The sequence below is a fragment of the Eurosta solidaginis genome, chromosome 3, assembly GCF_040869045.1.
Source record: "Eurosta solidaginis isolate ZX-2024a chromosome 3, ASM4086904v1, whole genome shotgun sequence".
Classification (NCBI taxonomy): domain Eukaryota; kingdom Metazoa; phylum Arthropoda; class Insecta; order Diptera; family Tephritidae; genus Eurosta; species Eurosta solidaginis.
The window spans coordinates 72,758,923-72,776,074 of record NC_090321.1 but is presented as its reverse complement, the minus strand read 5'-3'; the positions used below and the strand labels follow the sequence as shown (position 1 = coordinate 72,776,074).

At 41.8% G+C, this 17,152-nt stretch overlaps 1 protein-coding gene across 3 annotated transcripts in view; it reads right to left on the bottom strand.

Moving 5' to 3' along the window:
- The window catches only part of Asx (Additional sex combs), a 124,990-nt gene extending 108,141 nt beyond the window's left edge, over nucleotides 1-16,849 (bottom strand). Inside the window, exons 1-2 of one of the 3 annotated variants that reach the window (XM_067772290.1) lie at nucleotides 16,489-16,849; nucleotides 15,883-16,336 (exon numbers count right to left, since the gene is read on the bottom strand). The gene's annotated coding sequence lies outside the window, so the exon portion shown is untranslated. Of the gene's footprint in view, nucleotides 1-15,882 lie in introns of all 3 variants that reach the window. The other 2 variants (XM_067772291.1, XM_067772292.1) reach the window with 2 other exon arrangements.
- Between the last annotated feature and the right edge of the window lie 303 nt (nucleotides 16,850-17,152).

Genomic DNA, 17,152 nt, shown 5'->3' with positions numbered 1-17,152 from the left:
AGGCTAAGGAAGACATTATAGATGTCCGGCTAATGGCTATAACGTGTACGGATGAATGGGACAAGGAACAACTAAGCAAGTGTCAGTTAGAAGATACAGATCTGTCACATGTTATGCAAGGGCTCGAACGAAACGAAAGACCAAACAGAGAGGAGATGTCAGCAGAGTCCCATTGCGAAGTCATATTGGGCACAGTGGAACAGTTTAGAATTGAAATCCGGTTGCTTGCATCGACTATGGGAGAGTGAGGATGGTCAATGCAAGAAGAAACTGATAGTTGTTCCCAGAAAGAGGATTCCTGACGTGCTCAGCGAGCTGCATAACGGTCCAAGCGGAGGTCATCTTGTAATCTCGAAGACGCTCGAGAAGATTAAACAGAGATTCTATTGGGTTGGTTGCCGTCAGCCGGTCACTGAGTGGATTGCGAACTGCGAGGTTTGCAGCAGAGCGAAAGGGCCCAAGACCCGAAGTCATGGCCAGATGAAGCAATATAACTCAGGTGCGCCATTTGAAAGAATCGCTATGGATGTCGCAGGTCCATTTCCTACTAGCAACTGCGGAAACAAATATGTCCTGGTGGTTATGGATTATTTCAGCAAATGGCCAGAGGTATACCCAATCCCAAATCAAGAAGCAGAAACAGTACCAAAAGTGTTTATAAACAATTGGGTTGCAACGTATGGTATACCAATGGAGTTACATTCTGACCAAGGCAGGAATTTCGAATCAGCTGTGTTCCAGGAAATGTGTAAATCATTGGGCATTCGAAAAACACGGACAACTGCATTGCGTCCTCAGTCCGATGGTATGGTGGAACGTTTCAATAGAACATTGGAGGCGCATTTAAGGAAAGTAGTAGACAAGTACCATAAAGGTGGGATACACACATATCATTATTCTTGATGGCTTACCGATCGGCAGTGCCTGAGACAACGGGCCAAACTCACGCAAAGGTAATTTTTGGCAATGATCTTCGACTGCCAGCTGATTTGAAGTTTGGGATAGATGCCGATGCGCAGAGAAATGTCAAGAAATCCACTGGTGTCTTGGAAGAGGACTTGCACAAATGAAAGCATACTTTTGAGAGTATCTCAGATATATGCATGTGTTTGTGCGTTGCTCACTGCTGCTTGCATGGACATATGGGTAGACATAACGATTGATTTGTTGATGTGCATAAGAGTCACTGCTTAGTATCGGCTTAGAGATGATAGTATCCCCTAGTGTTGCTAATATTCGTCACAATATAAACCTCTTTTTTGCAAAGATATAGCTTATTTTATACGTCCACGACCCTTTTAAAAATCTTTAATATAAATGTGGGCCTGGTCCTTAACCGATTTCGTTAATTTTTCTTCTATAAGTAGTAAAGGCAACCTCTCTGCGGAATTGTGTTACGATAGGTTTAACGATTTTTGATTTATGATTAATATTTGTAAAATTGATTTTATCACAAGTGGGCGGTGCCACGCCCATTTAAAATTTTTTTTCAAATTTTTATCAAGAGTCAATATCAGTCCACACGTCAAATTTCATTTTCACATTCTAGGTGTATTATTTACTAAATAATCAGGTTTTTTGTGTTTTCCAAAATGTTATATATATAAAAAGTGCGCGTGGTTATCATCAGAATTTCAATACCAATCTATTCTGGGTCCAGATAAGCTCGTGTACCAAATTTGGTGAAGATATCTCAATATTTACCCAAGTTATCGTGTTAACGGACAGACGGACATGGCTCACTCAAATTTTTTTGCGATGCCGATGATTTTGATATATGGAAGTATATATCTATCTCGATTCCTTTATACCTGTACAACCAACCGTTATGGGGACACTTCGTATGTCGGGTTTACATTTTGTATGTCGGGGTTGATTCTGGATAGGTAAGAGTTTAACCTGTTACAGTACCCAGATCGAAGTTGAGCTAGAGTGACGCGAGTTTCCCTGGGGAGTATGCGTTCCTCTTCCGCAAGTTTTGGGTACTGTACTTTGAGTACTGGATTCACCGGGCAATTCCTGGCATAAAGGTCCGACGCCTGTTTGTGGAGTTCACCAAGGACCTGCTTGTGTTTTTTTTCTTCATACGGCTGAGTTCTCAGGTGCCGTATTTCCTCAAAATGCTTACGGAGATGACTCCTTAAGCCCCTAGGCGGTGTTGGCTCATCAATCAGACGCGTAGCACGCAATCGGCTGGTCAATTGCTTTGTATGTGGTAATGAGCGTTTCTTTGTCTTTTCCCCAAGTACTGCCAGCAAGGGATTTGAGGATTTTATTACGGCTCTGGATTTTCGGAACAATTCGGCTGCGCGCTCACCAAAATGTAGATCCTGATCAAACGTCACACCCAAGATTTTGGGGTGTAGGACAGTCGGTATCGTAGTGCCATCGACGTGGATGTTCAAAATGGTCGACATTTGGGACGTCCATGTTGTAAATAAGGTCGCGGAGGATTTAGTCGGTGATAATGCCAGGTTTCGCAAGGCGAAAAAACTGAAGAGATCAGGGAGGTAGCCGTTTATTCTGTTGCAAAGTTAGTCGATCTGTGGGCCTGGGCCTGTGGCCATTATTGTGCAGTCATTGGCGTAGGAAACGATAGTAATTCCTTATGGTGGCGAAGGTAGCTTAGATATGTAGAAATTAAACAAAAGTGGGGATAGGACACCACCCTGTGGCACCCCTTGTTTAATTTTTATTGGTTTTGATGTTTCATTTCTAAATTGCTCCGATGCCTGCCGACCACCCAGATAATTTGCGGTCCACATTTAAGACATGGGGGAAGGGTAGACCCTTCCAGGTCTTGCAGGAAAGTGCCATGGTTGACCGTATCAAAAGCTTTTGATAGGTCTAGCGCAACGAGTACTGTTCTATGGTGGGGGTTTTGATTTAAACCGCAATTTATCTGGGTGCTGATGGCATTTAGCGCGGTGGTGGTGCTATAGAGTTTTCTGAAGCAATGCTGATGACAGGCTAGCTGCAAATTTGCTTTGCAGTAGGGGGGCAAAATGGCTTCAAGCGTCTTGGCTACTGGTGATAGGAGGGATATCGGGCGATACGACTCTCCTATGTTAGCTGGTTTCCCAGGCTTTAGTAGCGGGACCACCTTGGCCATTTTCCATTTTTCAGGTATGACAAAGGTGGAAAGAGACAGGTTGAAGACATGTGCTAAATATTTGAAACCCTCTTTACCTAGGCTTTTAAGCATCGGCATGGCTATGTCCTCTGGGCCCACTGCTTTGGATGGTTTAGCATGACCGATGGCATACTCAACCTCTTTGGCGGTGATGGTAATTGGTGACGGCTGAATCTATGTTTATGTGCGTGCCTGTTGGCCCTCCGTCTATCTTTGTCGACCGTAGAATGCATTATATATTGTCGGCAGAAAGCGCTCGCGCATTTTTTCGCATCCGACAGCACTTTATCGCCAAAGGCGATGGAAACTTTGTCATTGTGCCAAGACGGATTCGATAGGGACTTTACGGAGGACCAAAGTTTACCCACACCGGCAGAGAGGTTACAACCGCTTAGGTGCTCCTCCCCTTTCGCCCGCTTGTGTTCATCCACAAGCAATCTTATGCGTTGGTTTATATCCCTTATTTGGGGGTCGCCGGGATCGAGCTGTCTTATAAGGTCACGTTCTCTCGCTAAATTTGCGGCCTCCGCCGGGAAGTGGGCCGAATTTCGGGAATTCTACCGGCGGGAATGAAACGTGTCGAGGCGGATTCAATGACCTTGCGGAAATCACGCTCCCCTTGGCGGGCATCAGTCGGGATAGGGAGGGCAGCAAAGCGGTTGTCTGTAAAGGATTTGTATTCGCCCCACTTTCCTTTTTTAAAGTTTATGAAAGTGCGTTTTTCTGTGACGATGAAGTCGGCGGTACGGTCGAGCGAAATAAGTATAGGTCGGATGCCAATGTTACCATCGGCTGCCAGTTGACGCAGTTTACGAGTTCTGCCCTCACGATTGAAATATCCGACGAACTGTGACAGCTGCCTACCATACGTGTGGGGGCGTCTCCGTTTATTGTGCAGAACGTCGTTTCTTCTATTTGATCCGCAAACATCTCACTTCTACTGTCCGCCCGCAAGTTTGAATGCCATAGATCGTGATGGGCATTGAAATCGCCTAAGATAATGCGATTGTTGCCAGTAAGGCGCTGATATTAGGGCGGTATCCACTGGGGCAACAGGTGGCAGGAGGGATGTAGATGTTGATGATTTCTAGGTTTGCATCGCCTGACCGGACAGATAAGCCTTGACGTTCTAAGACACTGTCCATGCGGCCGATGTCTGGATCAAACATATTGTGACGAATATTAGTGACACTAAGTGATACTCCCATCACTAATCTGATACTAAGTAAATAAAGCCACAACAACAATAAAGCAAGCTGCTACACTTGTATGTACGTAAACAAATTAATCAGTATGTCTGCACACATACGTGCGGGGCAACAGAGAGAGATACTAACAAGCGCATGTTATCATCAGCCGCTCACATATACACACGCATATGGATACAAATTGCAAATATACGTGTATATAGCGGGTAAACAAGCATCAGATTCACGAAATTACTAGACCTTAGGAGAAATGGGTGAACGTGGAAACGGAAGAGTATAAAAGCGGCACAGGCTGAGGCATCACGAATCAGTTTGGTTTAAGCAAGCCATTGGTTGCAAAGTATAAGTGTTATTGTGAAATACTTTAATAAAGGCCATTTTTGAATTATTCAATATTGGAGTTATTTATTCAACAGTTTAGCGATTCGAACGTTAGCAGAGAATTTGGAATAAGCGGAATTGCAGTAAATTCGTTAAAATTGGTGTCAGAAGAGGAATTGTTGAATAAATTCCGAAGACTTCGAATACAACTTGGACATGGCAAAGTGGAGTGAATTGAAGATCCAGCAGCTGAAGGAGTTGGAGAGCCGTGGATTGAATACAAGCGGCATTAAAATCGAACTTCAAGCACGACTACGAGAGGCAATGGAATTAGAGGGAATTAACGTGGAAGAGTATGTCTTTCCTCTTGATGGAGACAACAAAAATTGAAGAGAAAAATGAAACATCGCAGACAGTTACGCACACAGACTTGAACGTGATATTGGCTGCAATATCTGCACAAACATCGACAGTAACATCAATGTCGTCGCAAATGTCATCTCAACTGGAAGAACAGAAGACATATATGGCATCACAACTGGAAGAACAGAAGACGCATATGGTATCCCATCTGGAATCACAGGAGAACTGTATAACATCCAAGATAGAAGCACAGGAGACACGTATATCCGAAATGTCATCGCAAATGTCATCTCAGCTGGACTCGCAGGAGAAACGTATAACAGCGAAGATTCAAACACAATTGGATGAACAGAGAACACACATGGCGTCACAACTCGAAGCACACGAAGAGCATATCTCAACGAAGCTGGAGGCACAGAAAACAAAAGTCTCATCGCAGCTGGAGGCTTTTAGTGAACGACAAGATAAAATGGAGGCCGAGATGGATGCTTTGAAAGATCGTATACAGGAGTTCCAACTAAATCGTCCAGCAGTTTCAGCGAGTAATCCAAAGGTAAAAACACCATCCTTTGACGGTTCTATTCTTTAAGCTTCAGTTTGACAAGACCGCAGCAGTGAACAACTGGAATGCTGAAGATAAAGTTGCAGCTCTATTCGTAGCATTGAAGGGGCCAGCAGCCGAAATCCTACAGACGAATCCCGAAGGAGAGCGGAACAACTATGAAGCTGTCGAGAGATGTTATGGAAGCGAACATAGAAAACAGATATACCAAATTGCGTTGCAAAATCGTTACCAAAAAGCGAACGAGACTTTGCAGGAGTTTGCCTCGGATGTTGAAAGATTGGCTCACCTCGCAAATGCGGACGCACCCGTGGAATACACCGAGAGGGTGTGAGAGTTTTATAAACGGCATACGGGACGTCGAAACGAAGCGAGCCACATACGCGAAGCCAAAGCCAACATTTGCAGAAACGGTATCACATGCATTGACTCAGGAAACGGCGTCACTATTGAGTAAACCAGCATACAAAGCTCATCGTGTGGAAGTAGAAAGACCAGAGTGGGTAGACGCAATTTTGGAAGCTTTAAAGGAAACGCAACAAAAGAATAATGATGCAGTCAAATGCTTTAAGTGTGGTAAGCCAGGGCACATTGCACGTTATTGCAGTACCAACCCTATTAGTTCCAACTTGGGTGGCCGTAAACGCAAAGCGGGAGGAGATGATCAACAGCGTGGCAGATGTAAAAATCGAGAGCTAGATCCAGCTGTTGAATGTCCTGCGATATCTGTCTCGCAAATTGGAAGAAAATCGAGTAGTCTTAACGTCAGAGGAAATGTTGATGGCAAAGAACGTGTACTTACTGTCGATACGGGCGCATCTCATTCCTTGATCCGATCTGATTTGGTCAACAGGAGAATAAAGCCATTACCTGGCGCAAGATTGCATACGATTACTGGCGAGTTTAACCAAGTCCAGGGAGAAGTGGTATGTGAAGTCATAATTGGAGTGGTCATGGTTCTACACAAATTCGTTCTAGCGGAGATTATTGATGAAGTCATATTAGGATTGGACTTCTTAGTTGACCATGACATCAAGATCGACATGCAGAGAAGGATTATTCGTTAAAAGAACCAAGAAAGGGTTCAGTAGTAAACGAGTTCTGGCGGAGAAGACTCGATAAGGACCACGAAAGTCAAAGTCAAATGTTGATTGATCGAATGGGCCTAATAAAGCGAAATCAAAAGTACCTGCGAGAGAAACACTGGCATTGACAAAAACACTAATGGACGCACTAAAACGACTGAAAGAATTTTCCAGAAGGAATGCAATGGTGGTTTCAAGCCAGGGAGCACTACTGTTGTGAACCATCAAGACGATACTGATGATACAAAGTCAATCCGTCAAGATCAAGCTCTGTAAAGTAGTTCTTCATTGGCCAAAGAACAGAGTGTGAGGGAACGGTTCAGGGTAATGAGTAGTAAGATGAAAAACTGACACGACAAGAACTTTAATTCGGAAGGTTTCTTGGAGGGAGATTTGGTACTGCTATACAACCTTCACCGGCGGAAAGGTGTTCCATCCAAATATCGGTGCAGTTGGGAAGGCCCGTACAGAGTTGTGAAGAGGATCAGTGATGTCATCTACCGCATACAAACAATTGGGAAACCACGAAATAGAAGGGTGGTTCATTTTGAGAGGCTAGCAGCAGTTAGATCGAGAGATTTGTCTGATCAGGACGATCAGACTTAGGTTGAGCGAAGTGTGACGAATATTTGTGACACTAAGTGATACTCCCATCACTAATCTGATACTAAGTAAATAAAGCCACAGCAACAAAAAAGCAAGCTGCTACACTTGTATGTACATACGTAAACAAATTAATCATTATGTCTGCACACATACGTGCGGGGCAACAGAGAGAGAGATACTAACAAGCGCATGTCATCATCAGCCGCTCACATATACACACGCATATGGATACAAATTGCAAATATACGTGTATATAGCGGGTAAACAAGCATAAGGTTCACGAAATTTCTAGACCTTAGGAGAAATGGGTGAACGAGGAAACCGAAGAGTATAAAAGGCTGAGGCATCACGAATCAGTTTGGTTTAAGCAAGCTATTGGTTGCAAAGTATAAGTGTTATTGTGAAGTACTTTAATAAAGGCCATTTTTGCATTATTCAATATTGAAGTTATTTATTCAACAGTTAAGCGATTCGAACGTCAGCAGAGAATTTGGAATAAGCGGAATTGCAGTAAATTCGTTACAATATGATATTGGATAGAGTGGTGTATGAAGAACGCGAGGCCGCCTCCATTTCCGCTCTCGCGATCTTTTGTATTTGTATTTGTATTTATTAGGCAATTCATCCCAGCACAACAATTTGACAAAAATTATTTTATAGTGCTAGTCGGTAAAAGGCATAAAATAGGAACAATTTAAACTTGAAACTTAAAGCTACTGACTATGGCTAAGAAAAGGTTATAATAAATAATATATTTAATAAATAATACATAAATAAATAAACGAATGATAGAGTACATTTGCTTAGAAGAAATCAGTATTATAATTGTCTAGGTTATTATAGAAACTTGTTAATTCATTATTGAAGAGCAGAGCATTGCTTATGAACCTAAGCCTAGAAGGGAGCGAGTTCCAAAGACGTATGGAAGTAATGAAGAACTGGCGATCAGATATTAGCATACGATGTCTTAAGTGGGTAAGGAGAACAGATCTAGACGACTGGAGAAAATTTAGCCTCCGATGCAGATAGTCAGGTTCCTTCATATATATTAATTTATGTAGCTTAGTGAGCGTTTTAAGTTTAATAAGGTTATCGAGAGAAATGTTTAGCAACCTGTAAGCATGATGAGAGACGTGGTCAAGTCTTTTCAACCCATAGACCTATCTAGCAATGTTGTTATAAACAACATTAAGCTTCCTATTACATACATAGTCACAATTAGAGTAAATCTCACAACCATAAAGGAGCGTAGGTATTAAGTACGCTTTTGCTATTAGTAGAGGAATATGTAACGGAGTAAAATATTGTGTAAGCCAGAGTGTACGAAGCATCCCATACACTTTCCCCACTGTGCGGAATATGTGATCTTTCCATGTCAAGGTTTTGTTAAAACTACACCTAGATTTTTTGCCGTGTCAACGTATTCTATAATAGTGTTTTCTAAAATTAAATTTTCCATTCCACTTTTATCTAGTGACCTTCTATGAATGACTATACATTTCGACTTCTTAGCGTTAAGACATAAGGCGTTCATAGAAGACCACGTACCAATTTGACACAAATCGTAATTTAAGTTATTAATACACGAACTGGTACGATCACTAGGACAGCACATATACAATTGTACGTCGTCAGCATAAATGTGAATATTACAATACTTGAGAACAACAGGCAAATCGTTTATATACAAAACAAATAACAGGGGACCAAGGATTGAGCCTTGTGGGACGCCTCTTAAAACACTGACGAAGTCAGACTTTATGCTACCAACACTTACTGCCTGAGTTCGTTCGGCCAAATACGATCTGATTAGGGCTGTTGCACAGTTGGAGAAATTAAATAGGTTGTCCAGCTTCTTGCAGAGAACGGTGTGGTCGACCGAGTCAAACGCTTTTGAATGGTTTTGTCAACTTTGTCAAAATTTTTGTCAACTTGTTCTCGAATATCCTCTATCACCGATAGGAGCGCCGTTTTACAGCTACGATTTGACCTGAATCCAGAGTGGGAATCTGTGAGAAGGTTATTATCCTGCACATAAGTATTTATCTGGCAGTGCAAAATTTGTTCGACGACCTTGGAAAGGAAAGGCAGAATAGCTATAGGTCTATACTCCTTGTTTTGCTTTGGGATTGGGATTAGCAACGTTTCAACATTTGGGAAATACACAGGACGTCAGCACAGAGTTAACCAAGTAGGTTAAGTGAGGAAGGAATCAAAGATACTTTTTATTTGTTATTTGATTCTTCTGCCAAATCAAAGATACTTTTTATTTGCTATTTGATTCTTCTCATGGGTGAGAATCGTATATTCCTCGGCACATCTACATAATTAAAATTTTACAAGGACCTTGGATAAAATTTTTAAAATGAAGACCAAAGTTTGCAGACGTTTGTGTTCACAACATTGATTTCAATAGTCTTCGTTAAATCAAAACGATATTTTAGAATAAAAGTCGACCGATTTTAAATTGAAAGATGTTAACTGCTGTTTTCCGGCGTTATGATATAAGAATTCGGTGATGCAAAATCCGTGTTAAGCTGACATGGAAAGCGCTTGTTTTTTAAATAACTTTTGAACAGTTATAACGAGTTAAATTTCGCAACTGGATTCTTATAACTGGCAGTGATGCGTATCCGTTGATACCACTTTCGATCCATTTTCAATATGAACAATAAATGGTCAAAACATTCTTAAACGAGGAGACAATATAATAACGCGCCGGACGCCGCGGCGGCGTGCGAAAAACGAAAAAAATTGGCGGCGTATATCACTAGTATAGCAGACAGCCACTCTGCCAATTTTTGGAAAATGAACAAGTTCAGTCTTGATTCCTTTTAAGATCCATATAAAAGCAGATTTTTTGCGTTGTACGAAAATGGCATGTTCTTGTATTTTGAAAGGCGATAACCTCGCAAAATCTCAGGCCCAATAGAATAATCGGCTCCTGAGCGTCTAAAGGTTCTTTTGGCTAGGGGATCAGAGGCCAGAGAGTTCGCCAAGGAACTATCCGGTCGGTTCCGACACAGTTCTCATCAGAAAGCAATATACCTATACCAGCTCATGGGTAAATACATTGCCGTCATCATCATGATTATTTCCGTATTTTTATCGGTGGGTACATCTCTTCCCTTTTAAGGACTTACAATTTTGAGATTCGGACTAAACTTAATGTACCAGTCCATTTGCATGAAAGGTGTAAAAAGTATCTTGAATTTGGCTGAAGAATCAAATAACAAATAAAAAGTATCTTTGATTTGAATGCCGAATCAAATAAGAGATAAAAAATATCTTTGATTTGAAAACATTTTCAAACAAAAAATACAATTTTTTTGTTATTATATCGGCCTACTGATTTGTAAGATCGCGGGTTTGAATCGAGCTCAAGGTCTAACAATAATAATAATGATAAAAATAATTGTTAGGCCTTGAGCTCGATTCAAACCCGCGTTCATAAAAAATACATTTTATTTTTGGATTCGTGATTCATTCAAATAAAAATCACACAACCCTGGCGCAGATAGATCCATGTCGAACGTTGCCAAGCCTTCATCATCAGTACGCTTTAGTCATTTAGCTACACAGCGCTGGTTCGTTTGACTGATAAATCGCTACTTCCATTTCTTTTTACTAACTATATTTTACAAGCGTTGCGCCATCTGTTGCAAATCACTGATGTTGGATTTTTACTGTCAATTACTTTTCGACATTTCCATGTCAATTAGAGAAAAATAAAAAAAAATAAAAAATTTTACCATCAAAATTATTGTTATAGGCCTTGGGCTAGAATTCGAACCTGGAAGTCTTATCAGTAGTAGAAAGAAAAACTATTCAAAATAAAGGAGGTAAAGACTAAGTCTGTTTCCCTGACCTACATGATTGCTGCCGGAAAAGAGGGGGGAAGAAGACGGGGCAGGGGTTGATGTTCGGCATTGCTATCGACTCTACTACGGAGGTTGTAGGTATGAGTGGGGGAGCGGCCGTATGAGTTGGTGGTGCCGTGGGGCGTGAGCAACAACGGGTACTTGTTGTGGCTTGCTGAGCAGCGGAGCTGCTGGAAGGTAGTCATCCGCGGTCGTCCATAATGAGTTCTTATATCATAAGGCCGGAAAACAACAGTTAACATCTTTCAATTTAAAATCGGTCGATTTGCATTCTAAAATATCGATTTGATTTAACGAAGACTATTGCAATCAATGTTGTGAACACAAACGTCTGCAAACTTTGGTCTACATTTTAAAAATTTTATCTAGGGTCCTTGTAAAATTTTAATTATGTAGATGCGCCGAGGATTATACGATTTTCACCCATTCCGCATTACATCCACTTAGACGAAGGCGGCATCCTTCGCCGAATAGTCACTCCTTAACGTTTCAAGGGCTTCTCTGGTGTAGCTCGGACGAAGGTATGAGTTAAAAGTCGCAGTCCTATAGCTTCTGTGCTAGCATATGGTGTGAGGGTCAGGAGGCGTGGTAGCGGGAATTGTAAGCCGCCTTTGTGCGTGACTGTCAAATTGTGTTCGCGACGATTATTAGAAGTTAACCCCAGTTGAAACTACGCTTTTAACGATATATACAGAAAGAGTGTGACTATTTTATGTATCTCTATTTCTTTTCAGCAGACGCAACAGTACCAAATCCAAAGACCGGGAATGGATTCGAACCCTCTCTGGAGTAAGTGAACGAGGGACAATCCCTCCGCAAGGAGCTACTCCTGAAAATTTTTTTAACGGTCTGCGAGATCTTGAGGAAAAAACTCCGGATTTAATTTAATTTAATTTATTTATTTAAAGTCGACGCAAACACAAAGCGGTCGACTAATTATTGTAATAGACAGATATATATGTAAAATACAGAGCCATTCTTAAAATTAAAAAATTCAAAAAAGGTACATAGAAAATTTGTATGTTATAAACATTTGACATCGCATTGTATAAGAAAAAATAAAATTAAAATATCAGGCTAAACATAAAGGTATAGCAGTATGTAAAGCAGCAAACGAACATTCAAAGCCAATGCAGTTATAGAAATCATTGTACCTCGAGCACCAATGACGCTGGGGACTGTTTCTAGCAAAATTTTGCCGGCATAGAGGTAAATGAAAAGGCACAAAATGTCTGGACGCCCTAGCAGGAACCGCAAAATTTAGTTGACTGATTAGGTCAGGGTAGTCAATCACGCCAATGATGAGCTTGTGAATGAACATAACGCCAAGTAATACTCTACGATTCTCTAGAGATGGAAAATTAATTAGAAGAAGTCTATTCCTGTATGGTGGAAGATGAGTACTTGATTCCCGCTTCCCAAGGCAGTCGGTTCTATGTACCGGAGCGACGCGGGATTTTTCCCGACCAAGGACTGTCATTTCAGTGTGACCCCATTTAATTTGTTTCGTCCCTCCCACAAATTGTCATCCTCCCAGCAGCTCTTTGCAGCAGGACTGCTACATATTCTCTTACTCCGGGAAGGTATCGAACCGAATCCGGGCCCGTCTCCTGACCCCGGTCCTGAGAAATGGTTTTGCTACATTTGCCAGAAAAGAATATTTTTAGGACGGTCATACTCTGTTCAGTGTGTCTCGTGCAAGGGATGGTTGCATCGGACAGGTTGTTCTGGGCTTGATCCCAAAACCCGACGTCAACGTAACTTTTATAAATCTTTTGTGGCTCCTTGCTGCTCACGCCCAAGGGCGTCCCGTAGTCTACGCCTAAGCGCCCCCCCCCCCCACTACCTTCAAGCAGCCTCGCTGCTCAGCAAGCCACAACAAGTACCCGGTGCTGCTCGCGCCCCACGGCGCCAACACTCTAACAGCTGATACCACTCACAACTACTACCTTCGTAGTAGAGCTGGTAGCAATGCTGAGCATCAGCCCCTGCCCCCGTCTTCTTCTCCCCCCCTCTTTTCTGGCAGCAATCGTGCAGGTCAGGGAAACAGACTCTTAGTCCCTACCTCCGTTTGCACCGTCTGCCAGCACAGAATATATAGGTTTGCGACATCCGCTCAATGCAGTTCCTGCCTTGGGTGGTGCCACTTTCCTAGATGTTCTGGTCTCCGCGACAGCAATCCCTCGACGGGTTTCATCGCGCCATGTTGCCAGGTCGCAAACCCAAATCATCCGGGTACCCCAATGCTTGCCCAAGGGCGCCTGGCCTTCCACAACCTAGGCGTAGTCACCCGTCACTTACCCCTAGAGTGGCGGCGTCACCCCTCATGCACTTCAGAATTCTGCAGTTAAACTGTAATGGACTAACTGGGAAGATTACGGAGATAGTCGATTTCATGAAGCGGCACAACATCCGCATTGCTGCGATTCAAGAGACTAAACCCACAGCAAGATCTGCATTGCAGACCTGCTCTGGGTATAATGTCCACAGGAAAGACCGCGAGAGCGGAAATGGAGGCGGCCTCGCGTTTATTATACACCACTCTGTGCAATATAATATATTTGATCCTGGTATCGACCGCAGGGACAATGTCTTAAAACGTCAAGGCATATCTGTCCGGTCAGGCGATGCAAATCTAGAAATCATCAACATCTACATCCCTCCTGTCACCTGTTGCCCCAGTGGATACCGCCCTAATATCGAGGCCTTACTCACTGGCAACAATCGCATTATCTTAGGCGATTTCAATGCCCATCACGACCTATGGCATTCAAACTTGCGGGCGGACAGTAGGGGTGAGATGTTGGCGGATCAAATAGAAGAAACGACGTTCTGCACAATAAACGGAGACGCCCCCACACGTATGGTAGGAAGCTGACATAGCTCGCCAGACATGTTGTTGTTGTTGTTGTTAGCGATTAGGTTACTCCCCGAAGGCTTTGGGGAGTGTTATCGATGTGATGGTCCTTTGTCGGATACAGATCCGATACGCTCCGGTAACACAGCACCATTAAACTCCCGTTCGAGGATATTGATGACAATTTGTGATCGGCCGCGGCTATTAGGTGGGGCGAGCATTGCTACAACAACAACAACAGTACTTGATTCCCAGTTGAGACCTCAGATCTTTCCGAAATGGCCAACACGTTGATTTCTTTAAATATATACAAACAAAACCTTTCCTAAATATCATTTTTTTAAATAGAAAAATTAAGCTTTTTAAGGTAAGAGCACCGGCGTATGCCGGCGCGCCGCCCACGCCGCCGCCGCAGCCGGTATATAATAGAGCCTACGCCGCCGCCGCGTACTCGCGTACTTCACTTGTAGTGTGTTAAAATCAAACTGATTGACTATTTCCCAGATTGCGCTGCTTTTATACTCGCACAATACTTTCGAGGGATTGTCATCGCAATATATATATATGTAGCTTCTACAACCCAATTGTCAACCTCACCTACCGGTGGCGAATCCTCTTTCATTAACAATCGAGGCTCTGGCGACCTCGAACTCCTGATGGATCTAGGGGGTGGGAGGGCGATATGGCCTAGGTTTCATGTGGTCATACCAAAACGTTCCCGAGGTGTTCGGGCTAATTCCTTAATGGTGCTTGTTACCGGAAGTATTGGATCTGCATCCGACAAAGGACCATCAAAATCGATAACACTCCCCAAGGCCTTCGGGGGTGTCCTTATCGCCACAACAACAATTATCGTTTCCTGCGCGGATGACTGCACAATAATTGCCACAGGCCCAGGCACCCCGGCCGATGAGCTTTGTAACAAAATACACAGCTACCTCCCTGATCTCTCCAGTTTTTTTTGTCTGGAGAAAACTGAAATTGTCACCGACCAAATCATCGGCGACCTTATTTCCAACATGGACGCTCCAAATGTCGACCATATTGAACATCCACGTAGATGGCTTCGCGATACGGACTGTTTTACATCCTAAAATCTTGGGTGTGACGTTCGATCAGGATCTACATTTTAGAGAACATGCAACAGCAATCGTACCGAATACTCCGTCCGTTAGAGGACATTGATGACAATTTGTTATTGGTCGCACCTCTCCGAACTATTCGAAACCAAGTGAGTCTTCATACAAGGCGACCCTTTATCGTGATATATATATATTCACATTGTTCCCCCTAAAGAATTTGGAAGAGGGTGTTTTTGAAGTGGTAAGTATTTTGGCACAAATTTAATTATAATCAAAAGTAGCATAGGTATTTAAAAGTTTTAGGACTTGCTTTTTTTTAGGATGCTTATATGTACGGACATTCATTCATATATGCATTTTGTATGTAAGAAAGTATATGCATAAATAAACGCCCTAACCTTCTTTCTTAACTCCTTCGTATGAATTAACTTAGCAAATTTTCTCATCGAAGATCTTCGCCTCATAAAGTCTCGGTCAATAATATCATAAGTTATGTTCATTAATTGTATTATTTTAAGTTATGATTTTATTTATTTTCAAATTAATGCTTTATGGCAGGATTTTCTTTATTGTCTCTTCAGAACAATCAGAAGAACTAATGCGCAAAGCTGAACGTAATGCCTCGTACTAACCCGCATTTTTTTTTTTTTTTTTTGTACATTTTATAGTTTAGTGAATATTTTAACAAAATACTTATATGCACATTCACTTAATACAAATACGTACATATCTATGTATACTGAGATATGTACTTATATATTCCTTGTTAAAAATTCAGACTTACCTGACCCATGGACTCATTTTGGCCCTGGATACGCAGTATTTGGATACAACAATGAGGATCTTGTATTTTGCTGTCGAATTGGGATCGGCCTCAAATGCAAAAAAAATGTTTTGCGTAGTGTTACTCCGGCAATTGCTATATTTTTTCATCTATAGCCTCTGAAGCACATTCCTTCTTCAATAGGTTTCAGATTTATCGCATCACTTTTCTTCCTACCAGTATATAGTGGTGGATGGATAAAGTCGTGCGTCGTTTCTACGTTCCCGTTTTTCTGATTTCGTTTTTCCTTTGTATCCACTTATTGCACATTTTTATTAGTTCTTCTCCAATTGCGTTTTACTTATTCCTATTACCCTGCTGCTTTATCAATATTGCCTTTTTGATAGCTTTTTTTTCAATTGCTGGAATGTCTTTGCAATTACATATTTTTTTCGCATTTTTATTTTCCTATTGTCTAAAAATTAAGCAATATAAAAAATCCGCCTACACCACGAACTTTTTTAAACTATTCCTCCTTACTTTCTTGATTATTCTTTTATACGTTTAGTAATTCAGATTTTCTTCAAATTTGCATAAAGTAGACAGCGGAAGAATGGATAGACAAACCAAAGAGACAAACAAAAGTTTTGCTGTTGACAGACCCAGCTGACAATCCAACTCCTTTTTTCTCGTATCTATTGGCCGATTAGCACGAGTGGTAGAAGTGTGGTTATCTCTTTCTTACATCAAATGCAATGGCACAATTGCTGCATTTCAAGTTTCTTCTTTTACATATCTCCTCACTTTTTTACAATCATCAATTAGTAAGTTCGACCACTATTATTTGCAAATTTTCCATTATATTATGAAATTAATAATACAAATTATTATGTATTCACTATTTTCCAAAATTGATGTACAGAAATTTCAATTTTTTCGTTATTACACCATAATTTCTTTGGATTCAACTTTTCTATGTCCATGTTCTGCTCAGTTCAATACTTCTTTCTGATCAGGGTTGCTTCATAAAACTTTTGGAAATTTTACGCTTTAGCTTCAGTTATGTGTTGGAAAACGAGCGACTCTTAGGCCCACTTGCATATGATCTAAACGCGTAGTTACCAAAGCGGATTTAACGGATACCAGCGATAACACATAAGAGCCATCATCGGGTGGCAAAATCCTGAAGCGGCAGTTACCCACCGACGTGTGCCGTACGTACGGACGTTTATCGTACGCATGGCGGAACGATACAAGGTGGCAGCACGGCGACATACATACAAACACGAAT